Source organism: Neophocaena asiaeorientalis, unplaced genomic scaffold (genome assembly GCF_003031525.2).
Source record: "Neophocaena asiaeorientalis asiaeorientalis breed wild unplaced genomic scaffold, Neophocaena_asiaeorientalis_V1.1 scaffold82, whole genome shotgun sequence".
NCBI classification, from domain to species: domain Eukaryota; kingdom Metazoa; phylum Chordata; class Mammalia; order Artiodactyla; family Phocoenidae; genus Neophocaena; species Neophocaena asiaeorientalis.
Window position 1 is genome coordinate 9,646,890 of NW_020173068.1, and position 15,400 is coordinate 9,662,289.

The 15,400-nt window shown below is 41.8% G+C and overlaps 1 protein-coding gene across 3 annotated transcripts in view; it reads left to right on the plus strand.

Moving 5' to 3' along the window:
- Window positions 1-1,438: 1,438 nt before the first annotated feature.
- The window catches only part of RALGAPB (Ral GTPase activating protein non-catalytic subunit beta), a 94,087-nt gene continuing 80,125 nt past the window's right edge, over window positions 1,439-15,400 (plus strand). For 2 of the 3 annotated variants that reach the window (XM_024742896.1, XM_024742898.1), the window contains exon 1: window positions 1,439-1,675. The gene's annotated coding sequence lies outside the window, so the exon portion shown is untranslated. Of the gene's footprint in view, window positions 1,676-5,814; window positions 5,919-15,400 lie in introns of all 3 variants that reach the window. The other variant, XM_024742897.1, reaches the window with a different exon arrangement.

The window sequence follows — 15,400 nt, forward strand, 5'->3', positions numbered from 1 at the left end:
TTCTTTTGTCCTTTTATTTCATCTTCCTTAGCACAATCCTCCTCATGGTCTCAAGATGATTGCTGCACCTCCGGGTGTTGTGCCTTAATTCCAAGCATGAAGTAGGGGAAGGGTGAAGGTCACAAACTTCTCTAAAGAGTTCCTTTTTATTCTGGAAGGGAAGCTGTCCCTTGGGACTTCTGCCTACATCTTATTGGCCAGGACTTTGTCTTATTGCCACTTCTAGCTGCAAGGGAAGGTGGGAACTGTGTGCTTTGCTTTCCAGCCTCTGTAGTTTGGAAAGGCAAGGGATAAGTGATTGGAATAAATATTGAGAGCCTCTTACAACATGTGCCACACTGCGTTTAATTGAAATGTATTGCTTCGATCCACAAAGTATCCTGGATATAGCCTGTTCTTGTCCTGGAACATTCTTCCTTTTCCTTTTCTCTCCTCTAGTTACTTTCCTGGGTATGTATGTGTGTGTGGGGGGGGGGGAGGAGACAAAATACTGAGGAAACACTCTTTTTTTTTTTTTTCCCATGAGGGTACCAGTTCCCTTGTCACTCCTTCCTCCATGGTCTCTTCTAACTGAGGGTAAGGAGGAGGAGTCAGCATCTTCTTTGCTCTGTTCTGCTCTTTTCAGACACCGTGACTTCAGCACTACTATCCTGATCCCTTCCTCTCTGAATATCAAGGACAGTCTCAAGGCCAGGTTCTCCCTCCTCTTTCTCAGCCCAAGTTTCCTCCTTTACACTCCCAAGGGACTTGAGCTGTATCTCTCTAATGGTATTTATCATTTTCTTCGTTGAAGTTGAAACCAAATGATTGGAAGTGGTACTGTTTACGAAATGTGTGGTGCATTGTAGGTGCTCAAACCGGTAGCTCTTGCTATTATTACTACTATTAATAATGTCTTATCGCCTATATCAGACTCAGCTCCTTAATGACAGGCTCTGAATCTGATGTCCGATTCATCTTTGTAACACACATCTGGCCTGGAACTGAACATTGCTCATAATGCTATCAATATAAGGGGGCGGCGGGTAAAGGACAACATTTCAAAGGAAGGGTGCTGTAATGGTGTGAGAAATTCCTAGAACCTGAGTGGGAGCCAGAATCTTGCAGAGAAGACCCTTACTCCGTCCGCATCAAAAACAGGCAGAGTCCCAACTGTTTCATAGGGACGCATGTGGACCGCCTCCACGCCTGTATTGCGATGATGTAGGCGAGTCCGTCACTTCACCCCTCCTGCTCCTCCGGAAAGGGAGGCGGTACTATACCCCGCGCGCGGCGACCTGGGATAGCTGCGCACGCGCAGCTTCCGGCTCCGTGTCTTGGGAATTATTTGACGCCACCGCCTCGGCCCCACACAAGTCTCTGATCAGGCGCGCCGCGCAAGCGCAGTGATCCTCTAGGCTCGGGGAGTTATTTGACGCTGCCGCCCCTGGCAGTCGGAAGTTGCCTGAGCAGAGCCCAGCCGGCCGGCCCGAGTGGCCTTCGTCGACCCGGGCGCCCTGGGAGAGTCGCTGACGGGTGGACGGAGCGACCGCTTGAGGACAGCCGGCCGGGGCAGCGAAAGCGCCGGGCCTATGGCGCGGGTGGCGTGAGGCAGAAGGCCGTGTGCGGCCGGCGGCGGCGGCGGCGGCGGCGGCGGCGCCCGCCCCAGCAATGCGGGCCCCGCCCGTCGCCTCAGGTAACCGGGCGGCCCTCCCCGTCGCGACCGGACCCTCCCCTCTCCTCCCCTCCAGGCGGTCTAGGGATGGCTAAGCCTTGTTTCTCGGCCTCGGTGGCTCCAGGGGCCCTTCGGAAGAGCATCTCATTTTGGGGGGGGGACCCACGGGGTCCGTGGGAGCTTGGTTGTGGAGTCGGCGGCTTCTGTCGGGTCTGTTCAAACCCGGGGTGGTCCTTGAGAGCTGCCCCGGCCGGGCGAAGCTCTTTCCTGGCAGCCTGGGGGAGGGGGCGGGTCTGGAGCGGAGCTAGACAACTCTGGCGAAGAATCTGCTCCGGCAGAAAGGTTGGTCGAGTGGCTGTCGCTCTGTGGGGACGATGCTGCCCGTTGCACGGTGACTGTCGGAGGAGGAAGAGTTAATAATGAGAATAAACAGCTAGCCCTTGTTAAGCGCTTACTATACGCCGGCCATTGTGCCAGACCATTACGTCCACCCCGTCTAACTTCACAACAGTCCGATAAGGGAGGATGATTATCCCCATCTTACTGAGGAGGCAACTGAGGCCCTGAATGGTTAGGTGACTTCTTTGCCCAAGGTCACGGAGCTGGTAAATTTGACTCGAGATTCAAGTTGTTGACAATTAGGTCAGTGGCTCTCCAACTTCGCTGCGCGTAGAAATCACCTGGGGCAGCTTTTAAAGATTCCTGATGCCCACGTAGCAGAGCCCGGCCAATTAAATCACCGTGTTTGGGAGTGGGGTCGGTGGGGGAAGCCAGACAGCAGTATTTCTTGAAGATCCCCACATGACTTCAGTGTGCAGCAAAGTTTGGGAACTGCTACTGTAGATAATTCTGCATGTCAGTGAAACGTTTCAGTGTTTCTCCAGTTTAAGTGTGTAAGAGAATTTTCTGGGAGTTTGTTTAAAATGCAGTTTCCACCCGCAGAGATCTTTTCATTAGGCCCACGGACTACTACACCTTGTGAAAGCCTGTTGGGGGTGGGAAGTAACTTTCTCTGCAGGATTTGTGAGTCAGCTGGACCTTTTTAAGTGCGTGCATCTCATGCAAAACCGTTAGTTTGCAATTTTCCTGGATACACAGTACTCACGGTTATAGTGTCTCTGATCTCTGGGTCTTGTTTGAATATGCTGTTCTCTGCCTAGTCTGTCCTCTGTGCTTTCTCCCTGCTCCGCCCAGACACACACACTTCTGCTGTTTCTTACACACATGCATGTAGCCTTTTCTTCCCATCTCTGGCTGTGTAACTCCCAGCATTCAAGAAGCCTCTGTGACCCTCACACCTCTCACTCTCAACCACCTTGGGTCTTTCCTGTTTGCTCTTTAGCATCATCATAATGGAATTTACCAGTGATTTTACTGTGTTCTATTTCTGTGTTTTATTAGATTGTGAGCAACTGAGCCATGTTTTCTCATCTCTGTATTCCTCCCAGTTCTTTGACATAGAGACTCACAAAGGTTTTACTGAATGGAATGTTTGTGTCCCTTTTATGTCACAGACTGCATGCTGCAAACCGATTCTTCTCTATTTCCACCTTTGCAAAAGGTGTTTGGTAGTTCTTGCTCTACAGAGTTTTGTGCTTTTTGCTTGAAAATACTCTAGTTAGGTTTGTTAACTTTTCATTCAGCAGTTAAATAAACACATTGAATTATTACAACTGGCGAGGCACTAGGGAAGATTATGTGCAGTCAACATTGGTTGATTTTTTTTTAATTTAATGACTTCTTACCATATGGTGTCATATAGTAAGATTTCATGATGTTTTCTTTTTTTTAAAATTTTATTTATTTATTTATTTATGGCTGTGTTGGGTCTTCGTTTCTGTGCGAGGGCTTTCTCTAGTTGCGGCAAGTGGGGGCCACTCTTCATCGCGGTGCATGAGCCTCTCACTATCGCGGCCTCTCTTGTTGCGGAGCACAGGCTCCAGACGCGCAGGCTCAGTAATTGTGGCTCACGGGCCTAGTTGCTCCGCAGCATGTGGGATCCTCCCAGACCAGGGCTCGAACCCGTGTCCCCCACATTGGCAGGCAGACCCTCAACCACTGCGCCACCAGGGAAGCCTGGTTGATTTTTAATATCTAGTTTTATCACAGTCAGATACAATCAGTTCTGTAGTGGAAACCTTTTTATTGCCCTTAGGCCTTTGCATGTGTTCCCTACTAAACACTGTGCCATCCAAACTAGTGTTTAGTTGTCATCCACTAAATGTTGTTAACTTGCTGGTACTTGGTAAATACTAGTAGATGGAAGTGCTGTTGGTAGTAGTTCATCCTGTTACCAGGAGAGATGACTTAAGAAGTACTTAATAAAGATTAAAACCTTGATGTCAGAGGAATTGACAAACTTAGTATAGATTTATTACAGAATGCCTGAACTGCTGTTGCCCAACATATTTACAAATTATAAAGGAAGGCAGCCTGGTAGTTCAGATTATATTTGTTCTTGGCTGGTCTTAAAACCATGTAAGGTTTATAAAAGTGAGTGAGTGAGTATGCGTGTGAAGGTCATTATGAAGAGGTTTTTGGACAATAAATATTTTCTATAGTAGTTAAATATGGTAAAGTATGTGGACTGAATAAGAAACACATTTCACGTAATGACATTCTTTACATCATACAGATTGTTATAGAAAGAGTTTTCTTGGTTCTGTTTTGTACTGTTTACTCAAATTTTAGGCTAAGGCTAATGTAGAAACTGATGGGATAATTTATGTTAAATTCAGATACTCAAGAAACTTGCCCTTGTTTCTCTGATCAGATATGGGCAGAGTATCCAGTTCTGGCCTCAGCACATGGAAGAAACTCAATCTTCAAGCCTGAGGTTTACGTCTCTAGTTTGATCCCCCAGAAAAGGTGGAAAACTGCACATGCTCAGTTAAAGACCAAAAATGACTCTAATCATGATAGCCTGAGCCCTAGAAATGGATTCTTTTTAATTTGAGGTACCCATCAGTGTTAGCAGATGTGTTCCCTGACATGTGTAAAGGGCTTTTTGATAGAATACATGATTTTCTTTGGTGCAAGACGATTAAACGTTTTAGAATTAAGGTACATGGAGTTTGAGTTTTAGATGCAGAAAATAGGTAGCTTGCCCAAGACTACATGGTTGGCTGTAGCACATCTAAGAATAGAATGCAGGTCTCCTTTCTCTGGACTCAGTATCCCCTTCCACCCTCATGCCCCTCATGTGAGAGGATGTCTTGTTTCTTATTGTTGTTGTTGTGTGTGTGTGTGTGTGTTGGGGATGGGGGAAGTGGACAGAGTAGTCTGCTATGTTTGAGATATTAAGTTAGATATATAATGAGTGCTTGTAGTATGACATGTACTTTGCTATATAAACTGGGGATATTAAGATAAATAAGACACAGCCCCTTTCCTTCAGGAATCTCTAGTCTAGTCAGGGTTGTAATAAAAGTAAAAGTATAGTATCTAAGGCAGCTCTGTCAAATAGAAATTTCTACAATGATGGAACCGTTCTATATCTGCACTGTCCAATGTGGTAGCAGTTAACCACATGTGATATTGAGGACTTGAAATGTGACTAGTTTAAGGAACTGAATTTATAATTTAATTTAAATTTAAGTAACATGTGGTTATGGCTGCTGTGTTAGAGCAAGTCTGAGGCATAAAAGATGAGAACTGTGGTGGGGGTGGGAGCAGGCAGGGTATCCATACTTTTTTGGACAGACTAGCAAAAACTACCTGTTTTCACTTTTGGGGAGGAATGCAGGCAAAACCTGTCTTCTTTTCTTGTAACTCAGGGGTTTGATAGGCTCCTTAACAGAATCTGGTGCACAGGTGAATACATTCCTTTTTGGCCAGGCTTGATTGATATTTGCCTTGGGGGTCAATAGGACTACAACAGAAATATGAAATATGTTCCTTTTGCCTTTATTAGTTGTAAAGGTTATATGGATGACCTTGAATGCACTTATGCACCTTAAAATCCAGCATTTATTTACTCAGTTCATTTATTCAGTGTTTTGGCACCCTGTACCCTATTTTTCCTAAGAGAAACAAGGCATGCCTGATAGTGTGTACCTTGCATTTGTACAGCTCAAAGTATGTTGACTTACGTTGTTTTATTTGATCCTTTTCCTAAGTCACTTTAGCTAGGTACTGCAGGTATTCTCCCTGTTTTACAGGTGAGGAAACTATGACAAAGAAATGCCAAGTGACTTGTCCAAGGTCATATGGTGAGGTACGAGAGTCAGAACAAAAGAAGGAGCGTTGGACTTCGAGGCAAGAGGTGGAGTTTCTTGTCCCAGCTCTACTGTTACTTGATGTGACCCTGAGCAAGTTGTAGAGGCTAGTGACATCTGTCTTGCTTAAATTTCTAGGCTTGTTATTGAACTGAAATGAAATAATATGTGAAAGCTCTTTGAAAATGATTATGCAAAGGTACATTGTTATCAAGCAAGATCTGCAATTGTTTTTCTGTTGTAGGATGCCACCTTTGTAACTCATCACGTCAGTTACCATGTTGAATACTGCTGTATCATGGATTTATTCACCATGGATTTCTCTTGTCTTCTTCACTATGAAACTTTCTTTTGGGCAGCCATTGTGTTCTATTCATATCTGCCTCCCTACATGTTAGGACAATACCTGACACATAGCAGGTGTTTAATAAATGTTTGTTTAATGAAATGACTGATGTACGAATTTACAAAGTTAAAAAAAACCTGTTCTCTGTAATTAGATTTGAAGCTCCTTGGGAGCAAGGATGATGTTTTTTCATTATTATAGTCCCTGTGCTTGGTGTATAGAAGGCATGTAATAAATATTGGCTGAGTTAATTGATGTAATTAATGCCAAGCTGTGGTCTTAGTGTGTCTACCACTGCATTGATCATTTTGGTAGTTTGTCAATTAGACCAAACCTTCATGTTACTTTGTGGTAGTACCTACAAGTAATAAACTGTTACCCAGCACACAGTGACCTGATAGTAGAAACATCCAGAGATTACCTAGAAAATGGATACATGCAGAGTTAGGAAGGCGATTAAGTGATCTGCAGGGTAGCACTGTCATCTTTGCTTTCCTCCTATCACTTCTGGAGTATTGAAAGTGGAGACTTCTCTGCTCGCAGCTCAAGTTGATAGCCAACAGAGCCTAGCTGGGAAGGAGACTCATAGGATCCTAACACAGCAGTCAAAGCTCTCAACCATCTGACTTCAGTATCTCACCACAGTGCCCAACCCTCCCTGCAATGTTCCCATCCTTCCTGCCCTCCCCTTTCTCAATATATTAGAGACACTGGAGTCTGCTTTCCTGCTGTCCCTTCAGCCTGTCTTAGATACTTCCGTCAAATTTCTTTAATAGGAATTCATTTCCTTTTGTATTATTCCTATGATAAAGTTAAACTTTCTCTCATTCTCTGCCCTCAGTTTTTACTAAGTTAATTTCAAATCTCCAATCTGATGATTCATAGTATTCTTCCTCCATAAGAGCTATCGTTTGTTGATTGCTTACTATGGACTAGATAGGACCAAATATCTTACATGTCTTGATTCTCTAATCACAACTCCAAAGTAGGCTGTTACCCTACTGTTATCTCCATTTAACAGATGAGGATGCTCAGACACAGAGATAGAGCAACTTTTGCAGGATTTTCCAACTTGCAGGTGGTGGAACTGGGATTTGAATCTAAGAAGTCTAGTTCCAGAGTCCTGGCTCTTAACCAGTCTCCTATTTGTTTTCATGCTTCTCATCTCTGTGTTTAATGGCTACATTATAGTATATAGAGTTAATATGCCCTAATTGTGAAGGTATTCCATTATTGATGGACAGTTAAATTCTGATCACTTCCCCATCTTATGTGCAGTTCACTACAGTGAATGAATGCCTCGTGCATTTTTCTATTGAGTTGTTTATCAGGATAAATTAAGTGTTATTACTGGGTCAAAGCACCTGATATTACTATGTCTCCCACTATGTATTGGCAAAACATTCGTGCTATCCTTGGGTGAATGGTTAGAAAAATGGCATTAGGCTGAGGTGCCTTACAAGTGTGTCAATTTATCGGCAGGATAGAGCTACAAACAATTCCATGGCAAGTGGACTAGGCAATCAAGGCCCATCAGGGTTTTGCCATGGTGCTATCCTGTAAGGTTGATGCACATACGAACATCTTTGCCCAGGAGGACCTAGACTGTGAAACAATTCTGGTTCTTGAAACTACAGATGTTCTCTGAGATCTCTGGGTTGCTTTGGACAGCCTGAGCTGCAACAGCAAGAGGAGGTTCTTATTTGCATGTTTAAGTCTAGGCTGGCCAATGACAAAACTGGACCCAACGGGACTTACCCTGCCAAATCTGTGACATTACACTCTGCCCTCATCTTCTTTTTTCCTAAGAGCAACAAACATGAAACAAAATGAAGTTATAGGACTTCCATAGTTGGGTTATAAGCCCAGACCCTGGAGCAGAGGTGGGTTAGGGTGACTTTCAGGGCTGCAATGGCTCATTCATAGTGTATGCCTCCCTACCTTCCCTCCACAAGAATCATGCTAATTCAGTTACCGAAACTAGCATATGCCTTTATCTTTGATCAGAGGCGTAAATTGACCCATAGATGAGTTCTTTTTAGCTTACATCCTGTTTTTTTTTTTTTAAACTTGAATTAGTTGCCAACATTTAAAGAGTGGACTTCACAGAGATGTCCAGATTTTCTGTGTCTCTTGAAAAACTGGATTATCAGACAGCACTGGGGTCTACATTCCTTCAAGGTGATAGTTGGCTAGGGCTGAGTAGTGATTGTGTCCTTTAAAGAGAACCTTAATTCTCTAATTTGCCCCAATGTGCACCCTACCCACTTTACCCCATGTTTGGTTTCCTAGACTGGAGGTTTTCATCCTTCCCAGACCTAATATTGGTAATGACTGCTTCAGTATCCTGAAATTAACAGATAATATATAACCTACCAACACATAGAATTAAAAAAAAATCTGTGAAACTAACAATAACAAATGAAAACCATAAATTACTATCCTTCCAATAAAATTGGTATTTCGGTAAAAATGCTCAGGTAGAGCTATACTAGAGGACATAACAAAATGGTCAGATGCTTGTGTCTACTTATAACTTGAGAAGTAAGATAGTAATATGGCACTTTATATTTGACATTTTGAAATAAGGGCTAAGTAAGTAGCATGTAGTTCTTGTGATTGTGTTCCTGACAGCAGCGTGTGGTATTAACAACTCAGACACCACAAAAGGTATGGCCTTTGGTGATGTGATTGTTCTGAAATGGTGAACAATTCTTGGTATGGTAAGGTTCCAAACATAAAAAAGTTGAATCTTTCCTCGGTTTGCATGGTTAATTGTGTTACTGGAAAATTAAGTGTATATTAAAATAGCACAAAATATTTTGTATTTATGAGTAAAATGAAGTTAGATTTTTAGCCTTAGACAATTAAGAACAGAATGATTTTCTGGCAGACATTAGAAAGTCAGGTGAAATGTAGCAAAATTATTCATTGTGCAGGACTGTCACCTGGGTTACAGGATGTCTAGATATCCTGGATCTGCCCATAAATACCAGTAACATGCCCCAGTTGTTGCGTTAACCAAAAGTGCACTTAATATTTCCAAAATACCCTGGGGGGGCAGTCCTTTTTTTTTTTAATTGAAAATCATTGCCCTAAACTCTTGAATGTGTCCTGTTGGCCTTACCTCCTAAATCAGAGTGAGTTTTTATCACTCATTTTGCTAGTTTAATATTTACAAAATGATGCCTTAGTTACTTAACTTTGTGTTTCTTTGATTTTTTTTTTATGTTTGTTTCCAGTGTTCATTTTCTCTTCATTGTTTAATTTGCCTCTGCAGTTGACCCTTTCTGTTAGTGGGTTCTGCGTTTGCAGATTCAACCAACCATGAATCAAAGATATTTGGGGAAAAAAAATCCAGAAAGTTCCAAAAAGAAAAACCTGAATTTGCTGTATGTAGGCAGCTATTTACACGGCATTTATATTGTACTTACAACTATTTACATAGCATTTACATTGTATTAGGTATTATAAATAATCTAGAGATGATTTAAAGTATATGGGAGGATGTGCATAGGTTATATGCCACATACTTTTATATAAGGGACTTGAGCATCTGTGATTTTGGTATTGTTGGAGGGTCCTCGAACCAGTTCCCTGTGGATACCAAGGGACAACTGTAATTATAAGGTACATCTTTGTCTTATTATTTTTTGTCTTTTATGTATCCTGTTGAAATTTAGCAGCTGTATTTTTCTGTTACATGTGTTAAATATTTTAGTTCAACTTTTTCTCTCGGTCTTAGTTGCAGTATGTGGGCTCTTTAGTTGGGGCACGTGGCGTCTTTAGTTGCAACATGCGGACTTTTTAGTTGTGGCATGCATGCAGGATCTGATTCCTGGACCAGGGTTTGAAACCAGGCCCCCTGCATTGGGAGCGCAGAGTCTTACCCACTGGGCCACCAGGGAAGTCCCTACCTTACATGTTTCTTGAAGCATTTATTTCATTTTCTTCCATGTAATCATTTAAACATTGATAGATTTGAAGAATTTAAATCTCTTACATTTAAAAACTTTTTAAAAATTTTAAGAAGAATTTAAGAGCTATTTATTAATCCTGTTTTGATTGGTCTTTCATAGTGTTTTTTTCAAGAAAGATACTCCTGTCTTTACTTCAGAATTGGGAAGGGTGGTAGCTGTTTCTTAAAAATGCAAATTCCCAGGCCCTAACCCAGACCTACAGAATTGAGCTTTTTAGGGATGGAGTTTTGAAATCTACATTTTAAACCAAAGGGCCCCCCCCCCCCAGTGATTCTTATGTATACAGTGGAGTTTGAGAGCTAGCTTGTCTTTTTTTTTTTTTTCTTAAAACATATTTTTCCCTCCAACAATGTATTATCCGAAATGGCCGCTAAATATTATTTAAATATTCCTTGAATATTTGAAAACCATCCAACTACTTTTTTATACTAATAAATAGCTTAAAGCAAATGGACATTTTCAATTTTTATATGTATACAACATGCAAAATTTTGGACTTCCTTCAGTGGCATAAAGGGAACACCTTCTAACATCTTCCTTTTTCCCATTGATAAACCTTGGCATTCTGAAACATTCAGTATTCACTGTGTGCCAAGGACTTCTCAAAGATTCAGGAAGTGAGGCTTCCCCTCAAAAAAGGTTGACACACTTGTGGTGAAACTATCTTTACAAAGCTAACGAATAACCAGACGTGAAGCTTAATATGAATAGCCTGTAGTAGGCACTCAGCTGGTGAAGAGCGGTGACTGGAGGAGTCAAAAAAAGTTTTACCAAAGAGGACATTTGAGCTGTGCTTTGAAGTGTGAAGACTTCGTAAGGTGGAAAGAGGTGGGGAACAGCATGAGCAGTAATACAGGGTATGAACAAACTTGTCGGTTTTGAGCAATCATCAGTAGTTCTTTGGGTCATAGCTTGGAGGATGGGGTGGGAAAGTGGCCATAGAAGGTAAAACTGGGAACGTGGATAAGCAATTTCTTTTTTTTTTTTTTGCAGTACGCGGGCCTCTCACTGCTGTGGCCTCTCCCGTTGCGGAGCACAGGCTCCGGACGCGCAGGCTCAGCGGCCATGGCTCACAGGCCCAGCCGCTCCGCGGCATGTGGGATCTTCCCGGACCGGGGCACGAACCCGTGTCCCCTGCATCGGCAGGCGGACTCTCAACCACTGCGCCACCAGGGAAGCCCAGCAATTTCAATTAGAATTTTAGGCAAGGTTTTTTTCTTTAATTGGATAAAGTCATCATAACTTTTATATAAAAGAGTAAATGCCTGAGAGTAGCTGATAAAGTTTTGAAAAAGAGTAGTCAAAGTAAAGGGGGCTTCCTTTTCAGATGTTAAAACATTCTATAAAGCCACTGAATTTAAATCATTATGGCTGGACTTCCTTGGTGGCATAGTGGTTAAGAATCCGCCAATGCAGGGGACGTGGGTTCTAGCCCAGGTCCCGGAAGATCCCACATGCTGCGGAGCAACCAAGCCTGTGCGCCACAACTACTGAGGCTGCACTCTACAGCCCATGAGCCACAACTACTGAAGCCCGCGTGCCTAGAGCCCGTGCTCCGCAACAAGAGAAGCCACCACAATGAGAAGCCCGTGCACCATAACAAAGAGTAGCCCCCGCTCGCCACAACTAGAAAAAGCCCGCACGCAGCAACAAAGACCCAATGCAGCCAAAAATAAAAATTAATTTTTAAAAATCGATATGGCGTTAGCATAGGAATAGACAAATAGTTGAACAGAACAGATTTGTAAATAGATTCCTATATAAATGAGAGTCTAATATATGACAAAATTGGTATTTCAGGTCAGTGGGAAAGGACGTGCTTTTATTTTTTTGTTTTTTGGCTGCATTGGGTCTTCATTGCTGTGCGCGGGCTTTCTCTAGTTGTGGCGAGTGGGGTCTACTCTTCGTTGAGGTGCGCGGGTTTCTCATTGCGGTGGCTTCTCTTGTTGTGGAACACGGGCTCTAGGCGCGTGGGCTTCAGTAGTTGCAGCACGCGGGCTCAGTAGTTGCAGCACATGGGCTTAGTTGCAAGGATGTGTTGTTTTTGTTTTTTTAGATGTTGGGGGTAGGAGTTTATTAATTAATTTTTGCTGTGTTGGGTCTCCGTTTCTGTGCAAGGGCTTTCTCTAGTTGTGGCAAGCGGGGGCCACTCTACATCGCGGTGTGCGGGCCTCTCACTATTGTGGCCTCTCTTGTTGTGGAGCACAGGCTCCAGATGCGCAGGCTCAGCAGTTGTGGCTCACGGGCCTAGTTGCTCCACGGCATGTGGGATCCTCTCAGACCAGGGCGCGAACCCGTGTCCCCTGCATTAGCAGGCAGATTCTCAACCACTGTGCCACCAGGGAAGCCCAAGGATGTGTTTTTAATAGATGATGTTGACACAGCTTACTATACATCTCTAAGAAAATAAAATTGGATCTTTCCTATATCACTTGTAGAAGTAAATTTCAGGTGATATAAAACTTAAATGTGAAGAATTATCTTGCATGGAAATCTAGTAACTCCATTATACACTTTAGGGTTATGTCTTTAAGCTTCTGGACCTAGACGCATAATAAATATTTTATGTATTTTACATTATGACCCAGAACATATGCGTATATAAAAAATGAAACAAGTCTCACAGAACATTGCTTACCTTTACTGTGTGTGGTGCCTTTATTGTATATTCTATTCCATATAATTAAAAAGTATTATCTATTTCATTTATTTTATGACCCACAGTTTGAAGAACACTGATACAGGGGATAGGAGGGAGAAATCACCTAAGCGAGACTCAAAACTAGAAGTTATAAAATAAAAAAATATATATTTGGCTAGAATAATGAAATTTCATTTCATACCTACCAAATTGGCAAATAAATAAATGTGTAAATAAATCTGGTTCTTGGCAAAAGATTGGGAGTGAGAGGAGGGAAGGGCTCTCATCCATTCCTAGTGTAAATGGGAGTTGTTACAGCTTCTTGGGAATCTATCTGGCAAGACCTATTAACATTAAAAATACATGTACTCCTTGATCCAGTTGTTTCACTCTTGGAAACTTGTTCCATAGAAATTAAAAGGCCACTACTTAAGGATATATAAGGAAGCATATTTATTGCATCATTATTTCCTGTTAACAAAATATGGGAAATGAAGTAAATGTAAATCATTGGGAGACTGAATAAATTGTACCATATCATGGAATATTACACAGCCATTAAAAAGAACCTTATTGGAAGGATATTCATGAGGTACTGGTGAATGGAAAAAAGATGTAGAAAAGTATATAGTCCCTAGCTATGTGTGTATATAAATTATTTTAATATGACTGAGTTAGGGTGGAGCAAACTACACAAGGAAGTGTTAGGTTGGTTAAATGGATTATCTATTCAGGGAAGTGAATTATTTGGGTAGGGAATGAAGACAAATGTAAAGGGTAAAAAATCACACTAAAACCAAACAAAAAACCTTGTAGTATAATGTTCTTGTGCATTTATTGAAGAGATTATAGTGTGTGTATTATACTATATACTATATGTATATGTATGTGTGTGTCTGTTTATATATATGTCCATAAAAAAAGGTGAGAAAAAATGTTGTGTGGGTGTAAGTTATAGTCTGATGAGAATGGCAACCTATCAGAGTCTCCCCTTTTTTCCCTTCCATTTTTTAAAAAAATTCTTATTAGTCATCAGTTTTATACACATCAGTGTATACATGTCAATCCCAATTGCCCAATTCATCACACACACACACACGCACACACACACACCTGTGGCTTACCCCCTTGGTGTCCATACGTTTGTTCTCTACATCTGTGTCTCAACTTCTGCCCTGCAAACCGGTTCATCTGTACCATTTATTTAGGTTCTACATATATGAGTTAATATACAATGTTTGTTTTTCTCTTTCTGACTTACTTCACTCTGTATGACAGTCTCTAGATCCATCCACGTCTCAACAAATGACCCAATTTCGTTCCTTTATATGGCTGAGTAATATTCCATTGTATATATGTACCACATCTTCTTTATCCTATTCATTTGTCGATGGGCATTTAGGTTGCTTCCATGACCTGGCTATTGTAAATAGTGCTGCAGTGAATACTGAGGTGCATGTGTCTTTTCGAATTATGGTTTTCTCTGGGTATATGCCCAGTAGTGGGATTGCTGGATCATATGGTAATTCTATTTTTAGTTTTTAAAGGAACCTCCATACTGTTCTCCATAGTGGGTGTATCAATTTACATTCCCACCAAGAGTGCAAGAGGGTTCTCTTTTCTCCACACCCTCTCCAGCATTTGTTGTTTGTAGATTTTCTGATGATGCACAGAAAAGATGCTAGATATAATTTCAATTTTCTTAAATTTACTGAGGCTTGATTTGTGACCCAAGATGTGATCTATCCTGGAGAATGTTCTGTGTGCACTTGAGAAGAAAGTGTAATCTGCTGTTTTTGGATGGAATGTCCTATAAATATCAATTAAATCTATCTGGTCTATTGTGTCATTTAAAGCTTCTGTTTCTTTATTTATTTTCATTTTGGTTGATCTGTCCATTAGTGTAAGTGAGGTGTTAAAGTCCCCAACTATTATTGTATTACTGTCTATTTTCTCTTTTTTAGCTGTTAGCAGTTGCCTTATGTATTGAGTGCTCCTATGTTGGGTGCATATATATTTATAATTGTTATATCTTCTTCTTGGATTGATCCTTTCATCATTATGTAGTGTCCTTCCTTGTCTCTTATAACATTATTTTAAAGTCTATTTTATTTGATATGAGTATTGCTACTCCAGCTTTCTTTTGATTTCCATTTGCATGGAATAATTTTTCTGGAAGGTTGCCTATCTCCACTTCATTTAGTTGTTTTTCTGGGGTTTTATCTTGTTCCTTCATCTGGTACATAGCCTTCCGCCTTTTCATCCTGTCCATCTTTCTGTGAATGTGGTTTTTGTTCCACAGGCTGCAGGATTGTAGTTCTTCTTGCTTCTGCTGTCCGCCCTCTGGTGGATGAGGCTATCTGAGAGGCTTGTGCAAGTTTCCTGTTGGGAGGGACTGGTGGTGGGTAGAGCTGACTGGTGCTCTGGTGGGCAGAACTCTGTAAAACTTTAATCCACTTGACTGCTGGTATGTGGGGCTGGATTCCCTCCCTGTGGTTGTTTGGCCTGAGGCAACCTAACACTGGAGCCTACCTGGGCTCTTTGGTGGGGCTAATGGTGGAC